General features: G+C 44.5%; 4 non-coding genes across 4 annotated transcripts; all 4 read right to left on the bottom strand.

The window, feature by feature from the left end:
• Positions 1–2,734: 2,734 nt before the first annotated feature.
• On the bottom strand, positions 2,735–2,840 carry LOC116334150. Its single transcript, XR_004200519.1, has one exon. It is a non-coding gene; the product is annotated as a U6 spliceosomal RNA (small nuclear RNA).
• Positions 2,841–4,507: 1,667 nt separating this feature from the next.
• LOC116334151 lies at positions 4,508–4,613 on the bottom strand. Its single transcript, XR_004200520.1, has one exon. It is a non-coding gene; the product is annotated as a U6 spliceosomal RNA (small nuclear RNA).
• Positions 4,614–7,115: 2,502 nt separating this feature from the next.
• LOC116334152 lies at positions 7,116–7,221 on the bottom strand. Its single transcript, XR_004200521.1, has one exon. It is a non-coding gene; the product is annotated as a U6 spliceosomal RNA (small nuclear RNA).
• Positions 7,222–13,683: 6,462 nt separating this feature from the next.
• Positions 13,684–13,789, bottom strand: LOC116334153. Its single transcript, XR_004200522.1, has one exon. It is a non-coding gene; the product is annotated as a U6 spliceosomal RNA (small nuclear RNA).
• Positions 13,790–14,561: the final 772 nt, after the last annotated feature.

Below are 14,561 nucleotides of genomic sequence, written 5' to 3'. Positions count from 1 at the left end.
ATCTCATACTCATGTCTAATTTTAGAAGGAGCATCCAACATATAGGAGGGCCCCCATTGGTACCCTCATCCTAAAAGCCTCCAAAGAGGTCCAGGTCATCGGTCTCCAGCGGGCAGGTTGCGGATCCCAGAGGAGGTGGATGCCTCAGAGGGTTTGTTACACCAGCTACACCAACCAAAAAGAAATGGTTTCTTTCTGCAGTCTGATCAGCTTCCACTCTCTTTACTTTAAACATCAAACTCTTCAAGAACTAAAACATTTGCTTCTCTTTCATTCAGCCTCTCACTACAACCACATCCAGCTCCTACCACGTCGTCACAGGAGGAGCTGCTGGAGGTCTCACAGGGCCTGGATCAGCTTGCGGAGGTGCCATCTCCTGCTGCTACTCCTCACAAAGCTCCCCCTCAATCTTTGGCTCCTCCATCATAACCGAGCAGTTACTGGCCTTGTCCAACCTGAGCCCTGGTTTCCACTGCCAGACCAGATGAGGTGAGCCAAAGGTGTTTAGTCTTCACATGGGTTTGATCAAGCCTGCTGCGTACACAGGTAGAGGATATAATGAAATTTTTACCTTTAAGCTGCTCTGTTCTCACAGTATAAATGACGTTCACACTTTGAGATCTACGTGTGATGAGTTACAGAGAACTGATTGGGGTGGAGGAGCTGTAGCAGCAGCAGGCATCAAGCTCAAGGATGTCAGCCGACACGCTGGACGAGGGGACCGAGCCACCGTCATCGCCTCCGATGCTTCCCCCCCTTCTGATGCCGACGGTGGGTCAGCTGGAACGGGCAGAGATGACCCGATGCTGCCGTCTACATTGGCTTACTCTAACTCCGCTCACCCACCCCTGTTGCTTGTCACGTGTTTTCATGGTGTTATGGTGTGAAGATTCATGTGCTTTTGTGCTGAGGAGTTTTTGTTTTCTGTTCTCATACTGATCCCCAATCAGGAGCTCAGTCTGAGTAGAGTTCTCTTTTTTTTTTCTCCTCCACTGCACTTTTGTGTTGTACATTTCATTCTTTTTCTTTACACTACCTGTTCTGACCTGTCTCCCCAATGTGAAGTCTGTGTAATGTATGTATGGTTGGAAGAGGTCAAATTTTGCTGCAGACAACTGCAAGTGACAAATAAAGGCTTCATCAAATCAAATCAAATCATCGACATGGATATCACCAGCACAGTGACGTGTCTCCAGACTCCTTTTTAAAAAAAAGAAAGAACTACTTGGCATCTTTGTTTACAGTTATTTCCATCACAGTGACAAGAAATAATTTATTAGTCCCAGAAATTATAGCAGCAAAGTACAAAGCGTAGGAATAAATCAATAGATGCAGCATACCTAAGAACAATAATACTATGCAAAAATAGAAGGAAATATAAAATATACAAGGTAGAAGAAATATTTAGACATGCATGTAAACAACAACATGACAAGCTTAACAGCTCAAACAGTGCAAACACGATTTAATTACAATTACACCTGATTTCATAACAGAGTTCACTTCTGTGTGATTTCAGCTCAGACAGATTTTAAAGATGTTCACAGTCATATGATGGAGTTCACTTAGAAACATCAGTGTCAGTGATGGAGGTCTTTACACTCTACCACACATTTCAGATGTTCAGTCACACTGAGGAGTCGGTCCGAGGCCTCCATGTCAGGAGGAAACACTGCGGAATGAGGAGGACGTTTTCTACAGACACACTTTATCACTGCTTACTACAGGTTAGCTCAGGCCTCTGGAGAGAGTCAGGCCGAGCGTGAACGAGTCCATAAAGAACTACACGTAACAAATGTTACAGAAATCTGCTTTATGTTAATGATAGGAAAATATATCTGATCTTTAAGTCATGAAATATCAAAGTTAGTCTCATAACAAAGAGTCGTGTGGAGAGAACTAACCGACAACAAAGAGCAGAATATTCAGATATCTGAACTTTGATCAGTCTGATTCACACCTCCAGTTACTTCATACATTTCAACACAAATAAGTTGAAATAAAGTTCCTGTTGTCATCATAAATTTATTATATTAACGTGATGTAATGTCACTTAGCTTTGCTAATATTTAAAACGAGCTGCTAGAAATGCCCTTCAAAGAGTCGTTTTAACCTTTAAGTATATTTCAGAGCCTCAACTTCTCCATTTTTTTAAAGATAAATCAGTACTTCAGCTTCTCCCTGAGGCTGTTCTGTACTTTGAGTATTTAAGTATTTGTGTACTTCTGGTCCTGGCACAGGACTGAAGCATTATCCACACTAACCCTAATTTCAGAGACCAACAGGATATAAAAACTTCATTAACGCTGATGAAAGTTTACATTTCTGTCTTTTAACACAAACTCATTAATTTTATAAATATTTAAATAACATAAAAATATTACTTAACTGCTGTTAAACACGTTTACGAGCACACAATGCATCGAACCAGCCTCTGATCAGGAACATTTATAGCATAATGTGCCGCTTTAAACTTCACACTGATCTCATGTTGCCTTTACAATCTTGCTGTGATCTCAGTAAAAAGCAGCTCTCTGCTGTCGTGCGGGAGAAGCTGAACTTAGCACGTGGACATAAATCCTAAACCTTAAAATTTAAATGTTTCGGCACTGCTGCCATTGCCTGCTTATGTACCACCAGGGGGCGGAGTCAAACGCACTTCCTGCATGATTTAAACCTACAGTGAGTCAGCTTAAAATGATTAAAAACAGATTTTGTGCGTGTTTTTAAAAAGGAAAATGAGGAACGCTTCACGAATTTGCGTGTCATCCTTGCGCAGGGGCCATGCTAATCTTCTCTGTATCGTTCCAATTTTAGTATATGTGCTACCGAAGTAACACGACAGCTCTAAGGACCCGGGAGCAATTTAAAGCCCCCCGTCCTGGAAGCTGTGTGACTCACGGTTACAGGGGGAAGAGGCTTAAACTGCGTTTAAACTGATGGGAAACAGCAGCAGAAACATGTCTGGGTGCTGCTGGGTCGGTTATACATCTGTAAGAAGACACAGAGGCTCAGAGAGCGCCAGTCTGAGTCTGTTCCTCATTCTCTGCTTTCACTTTGAGCCTGTGAGACACACGGAGGCATTGTGGGTAATTTACACAGATCAGTTGTACTCACACGCTGCTGATTGGACGGCTGAAGGCAGCAGAACAAAAGTAATAGTGAGCCATAATAACAAACATTGCTCATTACCACTTGGTGGGAAATTCGGCACATAGTATACTTCAGAATCTCAGCTTATTGTGGGCAAAAACACAGATCAGGAAATTCAGGCTGCGGAGGTCGCGGACAAACAGACTCGAGGACAGCTTGTACAACAGCGCAACAGCCCTAATCAGTGCTAACAGCTGACCTGACTGGCTGCCTCCATGGACAATAATAATAATGATACTAATAATGTGCAATAAAAATATACTCTCATTCTTTTTATTTCTTTTTGTTTATTAAGTTACCGTGTTGTGTTGTCTTGTTTGTGTTGTGCGTACTGCCAACGTGGGACAGTTTTGCAGTTTCGTTGTACTATTGTACTAGGTATGACTGTGTAATGACAATAAAGCGTTATCTCTTATCTCTTAAAACAACAGCTGCAGTTCCAGTGGCTGCCTCAGGGCGTCGCTGTGTGAACGCGAAGCTGAGGAGTGTGACTGCAAGAGGAGGAAATCAGCCACATCACCAATCTCATGAAAATTATCAATTACTTCTGATCAAAGCATTAACAACGTCACAAAGATGACTCGTGACAGCCTGCACTAAACTAGTTGGGCCAGCTTACGAATCCGGCAAAAAACATTTGTCAGATTTTCAGGTTTATGTCGTTTTTTCTTCTGGATCTCCACAATTTGACCTTAGAACTGAAGAAGTTTCTCGGATGAGAGGTGAAACGTCTTCAAGCAAATTAAAGAAGTCTAGACGCTTTTCTTTCCAAGCTCAATAGACGTCGGTTTTCTTCCCACAATCCCCCGCTCGAAAGAGGACAGGTGACGGTGAAAGACTTTAGCCCCACTTCACTAATCTTCACTAAAGTTTGAAGAACTGAACAGTTAAAAATTGTGGTTTTAAGTTTGCAGTAATAAAGGTGTTTTTTCTGCCCTACATTTCAAATTAACATGCTCTGTATTTATTCACAAAAGACAAACTCGTACATTTGCAAAATACGGCTTTAAATATTATTCCAGCTCCACAACCTCCTGAGCAAATCGGCTCATACTGTGGGAAATATTTGAACTTCATGTTTTTTATTTCAGACTTTCGGCTGGGATGCTACATGAGGGCTGCAAAGCTCTGCAGAGCAGAAACTCTCTGTAACCAACAACCATCGCCGAATTTATTAAAACCTTCCTGCATAATTCATCTACAACGTTGGAGTTGATATAAAACTCGCTTTATTGGTTAAAAAGCAAAGACACAGTAATTTAGCTAAATATTGAACGAATTCTGGCGCGCACAGGAGCCACTGTCAGTCCGCTAAAGAATGATTAAAAACAGATTTTTGCGTGTTTTTAAAAAGGAAAATGAGGAACGCTTCACGAATTTGCGTGTCATCCTTGCGCAGGGGCCATGCTAATCTTCTCTGTATCGTTCCAATTTTAGTATATGTGCTACCGAAGTAACACGACAGCGCTAAGGATCCGGGAGCAATTTAAAGACCCCCGTCCTGGAAGCTGTGTGAGTCACGGTTACAGGGGGAAGCGGCTTAAACTGCGTTTAAACTGATGGGAAACAGCAGCAGAAACATGTCTGGGTGCTGCTGGGTCGGTTATACATCTGTAAGAAGACACAGAGGCTCAGAGAGCGCCAGTCTGAGTCTGTTCCCCATTCTCTGCTTTCACTTTGAGCCTGTGAGACACACGGAGGCATTGTGGGTAATTTACACAGATCAGTTGTACTCACACGCTGCTGATTGGACGGCTGAAGGCAGCAGAACAAAAGCTGACTCAACAACCCTCCTCCCACCCTGTTCTCTACCCGCCTGAAGGCTGGGAGAGAGACGCAATCAGGAGGGGGGAAGAGAGAGAAACCCGGCCCTGCTGCACCCAAACAGAAAGACCTCCACAGGGTCTGGATCCTGCATCAGGACTTGGATCTGGAGGTTTTTCTGTATCCCAGCAGGACCTGGACTCATTCTGCTCTTCATTCTGCTGCTGACCGCGCCTCTGAAACATACGGAAGAGGATTAGGGCCACTGGAAAGAAAAAAAAAAAAAGAATTCTGACTTTAATCTCAGAATTCTGAGAAAAAAGTCAGAATTCTGAGATTAAAGTCAGAATTCTTTTTTTTTTTCTTTCCAGTGGCCCTAATCCTCTCCCGTAGAAACAGCTCCTGATCTGGCCTCTATTTTAAAACCACTCTTAATTATTGTTATACTGAATGCTGCCTCAGAACAGTTCCACCAACCTGCCACAAGGGTGACGCTGAGATATAACAGTCTCTGACTTAAGACGACAGTCCTCACCAGACTCCGTACAAAAGTTGTAATATTTAGTAGCCTCAGGGCATCGCTGTCCTACTGCAAGCTGTGTAGTGGGGGTGCAAAAGGAGGAAATCAGCCACATCAGCAATGTCCATTAAAAGTATAAATTACTTTGATCAAATCATTAACAAGGTCACAAAGATGACTCATGACACCACGGAGTAAACCAGTCGGGTCATTTTACCAATCCGGAATAAAATATTGGTCAGACTTTCAGGCTTATGTCGGTTTTCTTCCCACAATCTCCCACCTGAAGGAGGACAGGTGACGGTGAAAGGCTTTAGCCCAGCTTCACTAAAGTTTGGAGAACTGAACAGTTAAAAATTATGGTTTTAAGTTTGAAATGTAGGTCCGAAAAAACACCTTTATTACTGCAAATTAACATGCTTAATTCACAAAAGACAAACTCGTACATCTGTAAAATACGGCTTTAAATATTATTCTAAGCAGAGGTACACATCCTGCTGAGAGAATCAGCTCACACTGTGAGGAATACTTGACCTTCATGTTTTTTGTTATTTGAGTTTTTTGGTTGGGATGCTACATGAGGGCTGCACAGCTCTGCAGAGGAGAAATTCTCTGTAACCAACATCCATTGCTGAATTCATTAAAACCTCCCTGCATAATTCATGCACAACTTTGGAGTTGCTATAAAACTCACTTTCTTGGTTACAAACCAAGGACACAGTAATTTAGCTAAATATTGAACGGAGTCTGGCGCACACAGGAGCCACTTCTCTTTTTTTATCTTTATTTTCTTTTGTGGAATTTACTTTGAAAGGTAATTAAAATATAAGGTAATCCATAGATGGTCATGAAAAAAGACCCCCCAGTTTTACTCCTCAGGGCCACTGCAGCCTGCTGAGGAATTCAGCTCAACACTCATGTCATTCATTTTGACTCAGACAGCAGAGGAAACAAACTTCATCTCTGCGTATATTTGGATTCAGCGACTTTTGAAAATCTTTAAATGTATTAAAATCAGATTTTCTCTGTTCGGGTAACGCTCACAGTATTTCTGGTCATGATGGCTGTCCATCCACAGATGGGGTGGTGGTGGTGATGGAAGGGATTTCCTTCAAAATAAAAGTCCTGCCTAAGTAAAAGTACAACTCAGGTCAACTGTGTGTTTGAATGACAGTAAATACAGAAGAATAAATGTATATACTTTTATCAAATTTAACATAAAGAATGACATATTTTAATAATGTGTCTGAGAGATAACTCTGAAGCACCAACACGTGTTCGTCCCGCTGCAGCCCTTAATGTGAAAAATCTCATTAACCACGTGAACTCTTAAAATGGCCTCCATTTGTCATTATGACATCCATTTTGAGCTTAAAAGGTCCAACAAAAGGAGCAAGTGCTGACTCTCCAGGTTGGTCCAGCTAATGTGTGACCTCCAGCGGCGCCTCCTTTTTTTAATTACATTACACAAACTTCCCTTAGGCACTATCATTAGAAGGTACAGAATACATTTTCACTGCTATGCAGATAACACTTTATCTATCCATGAAGCCAGATAACACACAGCAATTAAACTCTCTACCACCAGGGGCCGAAGTCAAAGGCACTTCCTGCATGATTTAAACCTACAGTCAGCTAAACGATGATTAAAAACAGAGTTGTGCGTGTTTTTAAAAAGGAAAATGAGGAACGCTTCACGAATTTGCGTGTCATCCTTGCGCAGGGGCCATGCTAATCTTCTCTGTATCGTTCCAATTTTAGTATATGTGCTACCGAAGTAACACGACAGCTCCAAGGACCCGTGAGCAATTTAAAGCCCCCCGTCCTGGAAGCTGTGTGAGTCACGGTTACAGGGGGAAGAGGCTTAAACTGCGTTTAAACTGATGGGAAACAGCAGCAGAAACATGTCTGGGTGCTGCTGGGTCGGTTATACATCTGTAAGAAGACACAGAGGCTCAGAGAGCGCCAGTCTGAGTCTGTTCCCCATTCTCTGCTTTCACTTTGAGCCTGTGAGACACACGGAGGCATTGTGGGTAATTTACACAGATCAGTTGTACTCACACGCTGCTGATTGGACAGCTAAAGGCAGCAGAACAAAAGCTGACTCAACAACCCTCCTCCCACCCTGTTCTCTACCCGCCTGAAGGCTGGGAGAGAGACACAATCAGGAGGGGGGAGGAGAGAGAAACCCGGCCCTGCTGCACTCAAACAGAAAGACCTCCACAGGGTCTGGATCCTGCATCAGGACTCGGATATGGAGGTTTTTCTGAACCACAGCAGAACCTGGACTCATTCTGCTCTTCATTCTGCTGCTGACACACGTGGACTTTGTGACGAGGGGGAGAAAAGCGCTGTATCAGTGCATAGAGAGCAAAGCCCCACCCCCACCTCAGACACTCAGACACCTTGTCTGTTATGCTAATTCTGGCATACAGACAGACTGCTCGTCAGATGCTGCAAACCGGTTCTGAGACAGGTGAGAACTTGGCCTGCAGGAGCTCTCTTTGTTCTTCAGGACTTTTTTGAGCACACTGACTCAGACATGTTCAGGGAGGCCGCAACAAATGGTGACCTCCCTGCAACCAGAAACCGTGGATGACTGCATAAGTGCGTGAGCTGCTAAGGATTCGAGATTCCGCCTTCAGAGCAGGCGACAAGGCGGCCCTGGGAACAGCGAGGGCTAAACTGTCTCGTGCCATCAAAGCAGCGAGGTGCGCGCTTGCCAGAAGAATCCACAGCCACTTCCAGGACAGCGGTGACATGCGGCGCATGTGGCAGGGCATCCAGGCCATTACCAACTACAGGAAGACAACACTTGCCTGTGATGGTGACGCCTCCCTACCAAATGCGCTGAACAACTTCTATGCACGGTTTGACGCTCAGAATGATGTGTTGGTGAGGAAGTCCACCCCCCCCTCACAACTTCTGTGTCTGACCTCTGCTGATGTGAGGAAAGAGTTAACCCACGGAAAGCTGCTGGTCCAGATAACATTCCTATAAGAGTGCTCAGGGAATGTGCAGACCAGCTACAGATGTCCTCAGTGACATCTTCAACCTATCCCTGAGCACTGCTGTTGTCCCCAACGTGCCTCAAGGCCACCACTATCATTCCCGAGCCAAAGAATTCCCCAGTGTCCTGCCTCAACAACTACCGTCCCGGCAGTCACACCCATCATGATGAAGTGCTTCGAGAGGTTCCTCATGAGGCACATTAAGACCCTGCTGCCACCCACACTGGACCCACTGCAGTTTGCCTATCGGCCCGACCGGTCAACAGACGACGCCATTGCCACCACCCTACATCTCGCCCTCACCCACTTGGGCAAAAAAGACACATATGTACGAATGCTGTTGATAGCCTTCAAGTTCAGCATTCAACACAATCATTCCTCAGCACCTGATTGTAAAACTGAGCCAACTGGGTCTGAACCCCTCCCTCTGCAACTGGATTCTGGACTTTCTGATGGAGATGTTTCAGACATTCCAGATCGGCAACAGCATCTCCAACAAAACCACACTAAGCACTGGAGCCCCTCAGGGCTGTGTGCTCAGCCCACTTCTGTTCACTCTGCTGACTCACGACTGTGCAGCAATGCACAGTTCGAACCACATCATCAAGTTTGGTGATGACACGAATGTGGTGGGTCTCATCAGCAAGAATGATGAGTCAGCATACGGAGAGGAGGTGTAACAATTAACGGACTGGTGTAGAGTCAACAACCTGTCTCTGAACGTGGACAAAACAAAAGAGATGATTGTTGACTTCAGCAGAGCACGGAGAGATCACTGCCCACTTACCATCAATGGATCCTCTGTGGAGGTCGTCAAGAGCACCAAATTCCCTGGTGTCCACCTGGCAGAGAACCTCTCCTGGTCCCTCAATACCAGCTCCATAACCAAGAAGGCTCAGAAGCATCTCTACTTCCTGCAGAAGCTGAGGAAAGCCCATCTCCCATCATCCATTCTTATCACCTTCTACAGAGGGACTATCAAGAGCGTCCTGAGCAGCTGCATCACTGTCTGGTATGGTAACTGCACTGTATTGGATCGCAATACCCCACAACAGATAGTGAGCGCAGCTAAGAAGATAATTGGAACCCCTCTCCCCTCCATCACGGACACTTCTAGCACCAGCTCCATCCACAAAGCCACCAGCATTGTGGAGGGCCCCACACATCCGTCACACACTCTCTTCACCCTGCTGCCCTTCTGGAAAGAGGTACCGGAGCATCCGGGCCCTCACTGCCAGACTATGGAACAGTTTCTTCCCCAAAGCCGTCAGACTCCTGAACAGTCAGTGACTGGAATGACACACACACACACACACACACACACACACACACACACACACACACACACACACACACACACACACACACACACACACACAGGCACACCTTCATACATGTCACTACCAAGCACTTATCTGCAGTATCTCACACACCTTCAGACATCAAGTTACTTTTTGCACAATGCTCAGCATTTTGCACATTTCCATTGCACTGCCTGTGTCTGTATCATCCTGTTCTGTCTGGTGTTGCACTGTCTTGTCTTGTTTATTTTTGCAATTTTTTGCACACTGCACTTAACGCAGTCCTGTGTTTGTCCGTTGCATGTCATATGTAGCACCAGGGTCTCAGAGGAACGCTGTCTCATTTTACTCTGTACCGTACCACTGTACATGGTTGAAATGACAATAAAAGCCACTTGACTTGACTGCTTCTGAAACAGCTCCTGATCCGGCCTCTATTTACAAAACCCTTTCAATTATCCCCAAAAGTTGATTCTGTTCATTTGGACATAATGTTTTTCAGTGGGAGAAATGTTTCAGCACTTAGTTATCCAAGTTACTCATCAGTCTCAGCTGACTGCAGGTTTCCCCAACCTTGCGATCAAAGAATATTGATCATTCATCAAAGCCCACTGATCAATGGCCATGAGTACCATTCACAGAGAGTTGAGGAATGGCTGCAATCACAGCATTGTAAGATGGTGAAAGATGTACCCTTACAGGGCTCTAGAGTGCGACCAATTTGGTCGCAAATGCGACCAAATTTTTCAGTGGTGCGACTAAAAAAAATCTTTGGTCACACCAGTGCGACCAACTATTCGGGTAACAAAAAAAAAAAAAATCTCTGCAACTCTCTGTGTGGTCAACAACAGACACACATTATGCCCTATTGTGGACTAAACCAATCAGAGATAGTCAGGGGCAGGGCCTCTCTGATTGGCCGTGGTACAGTTGAAAGTGCAGGTGGATAGAGAGAGGTGAGTAGCTTGAATAAAGCCATATCCTGAATCGATTTTTAAATATAAATGTATTTTGCCAGAAACGCCAGATTCTCATATTAAAGCTCACAAAACTATTTCAACAACCACCAAACAGCAAACGAGAGCAGGTAAACTGACTCCACACAAAGATGTAAACACAAAGCGCGGACCCGACGCATCAGAATCAGCTTTCTCTTTCTAGGCTTTCTCACCCGATGGCACGTAGATGGGCACGGAAACGCCGTCGGAGCTCACCGATTCTGATGCGTCGGGTCCGCTCTGTGTTTACGTCTCTTTTGCGCTGATTCTGAGCTGCAGGTTTTGTCTCTCTCCAACCAAAATTCACCGAGCCAGCAGCAAAAGAAGATCCAAACTACGCTTCACATTTGATAAATGTCGTCATTAATTCCCTCTTACTTTTGCTGCTTTGCTTTCACCACGATAAAAATCACACTTCATGCACAGCTCTCTCTCTCTCTCTCTCTCTCTCTGTACTTCATGAACAGTTTCCCGTCTCAAATCTGTTTTCTGCATTATTCATTCGCTTATTACCCACCAGTCTACCATTGTTTACAGCGCTGTCGACTGCTGTCTTTTTTCTTCTTCTTTTTTTTTTTACTTAAATGACCTCGGACAAGAAAGCCTAATTTCTGCTGTTCAATACAGAAGAAATCTAAACTTTTTAAAATTGTGCAAAATTGCAGAATATTTTAAGGTTATCTGCTATAAAAAGCCAGACCAGGAAAATCTGCTTCATGTTTTTCTGTGTCTTATTCTCAGTCACTTTCACACAAAGGCATCTGCTGTGATGTTCACAATTCTGATGAAGTCTCACATGTATCAGTACTGATAAATGATCAGAATTATAATATTTCTGACTGTCTGAGGCTAATTGAATAGAATCAGGACTTCAAGAATCGGAATCGAATGGATTATAGAAATCAGTGATGATACCCAGCCCTAGTGAGCAGCCTAGGCCTGACAGAAGTGGATGTAGCTGTGGGTAATAAGAAAAGATGAAAAGAACTATTGATAACCTTTTTGTTAAGTTAAGGCCTGATCCATCTGAAATTCATAGCCAGCTCTGACATGGAGCCATCAATCTTTGAATGCTGAAAAAACAGCAGTGTATCCAGAAAACACATTATATGCTGCAATAAATGCACTGCCCAAGTGTCCCCTCTCCCCACTGCCTTTCAGCGGCAGGCAGCAGCAAACAGGTCGTCAGAGGAGGCCGAGATGATGATTAAGTTTAACATTGTCTACAATATTGCCAAAGAGTGCCAAAGCACTTTAAGTACAAGATTGTTAGTTAATCATTTACAAATCAATATTGTCAATATTGTCTCACATGTAAAACTGTGGTGTTAAGCGATGTGGTTGAAAAATTTGAGTGCGCCTAACTTTTGTGCCGGTGCAACCGTGGCAAAAAGTTAGTCTAGAGCAGGGGTGGGCAATCTCAGTCCACGAGGGCCGGTGTCCCTGCAGGTTTTAGATGTGTCCTCGAACCAACACAGCTGATTTAAATGGCTAAATTAGCTCCTCAACATGTCCTGAAGTTCTCCAGAGGCCTGGTAACGAACTAATCATGTGATTCAGGCGTGTTGACCCAAGGTGAGATCTAAAACCTGCAGGGACACTGGCCCTCGTGGACTGAGATTGCCCACCCCTGGTCTAGAGCCCTGCCTTAGGCCCCCTCCTTGATTCAGAGATGGTCTTTCCCTTTTGGCCTCCTTGACTCCGCGCTCAAACCAGCGTTCCTCCCTGTCCAGGATGTGTACATCCTCATCATTGAAAGAGTGGTCACTGGCCTCTCTTAGACTGCGGAGTTCTGGCCTGACGAGCTCATCTTTTCTGTGCCATCTGCTTAGCCAGAAGTTGTTTGGTTTCCCCGATGCATATTCATGGCAATCCTTCCTCCTGGCACTTAACAGCGCACACTATATTCCTCTGTCTGTGTCAGGGGACCCAATCTTGGGATGGACCAGTTTTGGGTGCAGTGTGTTTTAGGGTTTGAAAGCCACAGAGACTCGGTGTTCAGAAAAAATGGGTCTCAACTGTTCCGATACTCCTGACACATAAGGGATCACTACAGGTTTTTGCTTAGGCAGCAGTTGTCCTTCTCTCCTGGATTGCCTGGAGCTCTCTTTAGGTGCCTTCCCGGCTTTGATAAATGCCCAGCTGAGATAACCACATTTACTACATCCAGATGAACAGAATCAACATTTGGGGGTTTCTTTAAGTGGATGATTGGGCATGTCTCAAGACACTTGGAGTTTTATACTTAATTCTGTCTCTGAACATTGAGTGTATGTGTTACAAGAAATAACAGCTGCAGTTCGAACAACCTGCTAAAGGGCAGGTTTAACTGCTGTGTTGCAGAATAGAATTTTAAAAAACAAAACAAAAGCAACTGTGTTTTTGAGTGACAGCAAATTCAGAAGAATATATTTAAATACCATCCATCCATGGTTGGCAGGAAGTAACGTCTCTACACTAATGTGAGTTGAAGACGGCTCTTATGTCTTTTTGCAGTTCTGACTTTTTAAATAGATGCATACCGAGGCATACTGCTCCCCTCCTCTGGTCATTCCTTTAATTCCATCACAAGAATAAGATCCTTGGATCAAGTCAGTAGATTCAGTTTTCAATGATCTGTAACGTAGATCCCTGACAAGTCTGCATGTAAAAGTTTTCTTTCTGCATCAGTAAGTGCAAGTCAGTGTTTCTCTTTGGTGTTGTTTGTTTTGTTACATTACACATGCTTCCCTTAGGCAGTATCATTAGAAGGCAAAGGGTACATTTTCACTGCTATGCAGATAACACTCAACTTTATCTATCCATGAAGCCAGATGACACATACAAATTAAACTGTCTACCACCAGGGCACAGAGCTAGAAGCACTTCCTGCATGATTTAAACCTACAGTCAGCTAAAGAATGATTAAAAACAGAGTTGTGCGTGTTTTTAAAAAGGAAAATGAGGAACGCTTCACGAATTTGCGTGTCATCCTTGCGCAGGGGCCATGCTAATCTTCTCTGTATCGTTCCAATTTTAGTATATGTGCTACCGAAGTAACACGACAGCTCCAAGGACCCGTGAGCAATTTAAAGCCCCCCGTCCTGGAAGCTGTGTGAGTCACGGTTACAGGGGGAAGAGGCTTAAACTGCATTTAAACTGATGGGAAACAGCAGCAGAAACATGTCTGGGTGCTGCTGGGTCGGTTATACATCTGTAAGAAGACACAGAGGCTCAGAGAGCGCCAGTCTGAGTCTGTTCCCCATTCTCTGCTTTCACTTTGAGCCTGTGAGACACACGGAGGCATTGTGGGTAATTTACACAGATCAGTTGTACTCACACGCTGCTGATTGGACGGCTGAAGGCAGCAGAACAAAAGCTGACTCAACAACCCTCCTCCCACCCCCGACTGACCTTCACCTGCCCGCCTGAAGGCTGGGAGAGAGACGCAATCAGGAGGGGGGAGGAGAGAGAAACCCGGCCCTGCTGCACCCAAACAGAACGACCTCCACAGGGTCTGGATCCTGCATCAGGACTCGGATCTGGAGGTTTTTCTGAATCCCAGCAGGACCTGGACTCATTCTGCTCTTCATTCTGCTGCTGACCGCCTCTGAAACAGCTCCTGATCTGGCCTCCATTTTAAAACCACTTTCAATTATCCCAAAAAGTTGATTCTGTTCATTATAAATGACCTCCTTGGCTTCATGTGATTCTCCAGGTTGGTCCAGCTAATGTGTGACCTCCAGCAGCTCCTCATCTATTAGCTCTATTAGGGACGTCTCTACACTAACGTTAGTTCAAGACAGCTGTTATGTTTTTTTCGCGTTTAAAAAAA

Source organism: Oreochromis aureus, linkage group 7 (assembly GCF_013358895.1).
Source record: "Oreochromis aureus strain Israel breed Guangdong linkage group 7, ZZ_aureus, whole genome shotgun sequence".
Taxonomy (NCBI): domain Eukaryota; kingdom Metazoa; phylum Chordata; class Actinopteri; order Cichliformes; family Cichlidae; genus Oreochromis; species Oreochromis aureus.
Note: the sequence above shows the minus strand (reverse complement) of the source record. Positions and strands in the feature narration are given on the sequence as shown.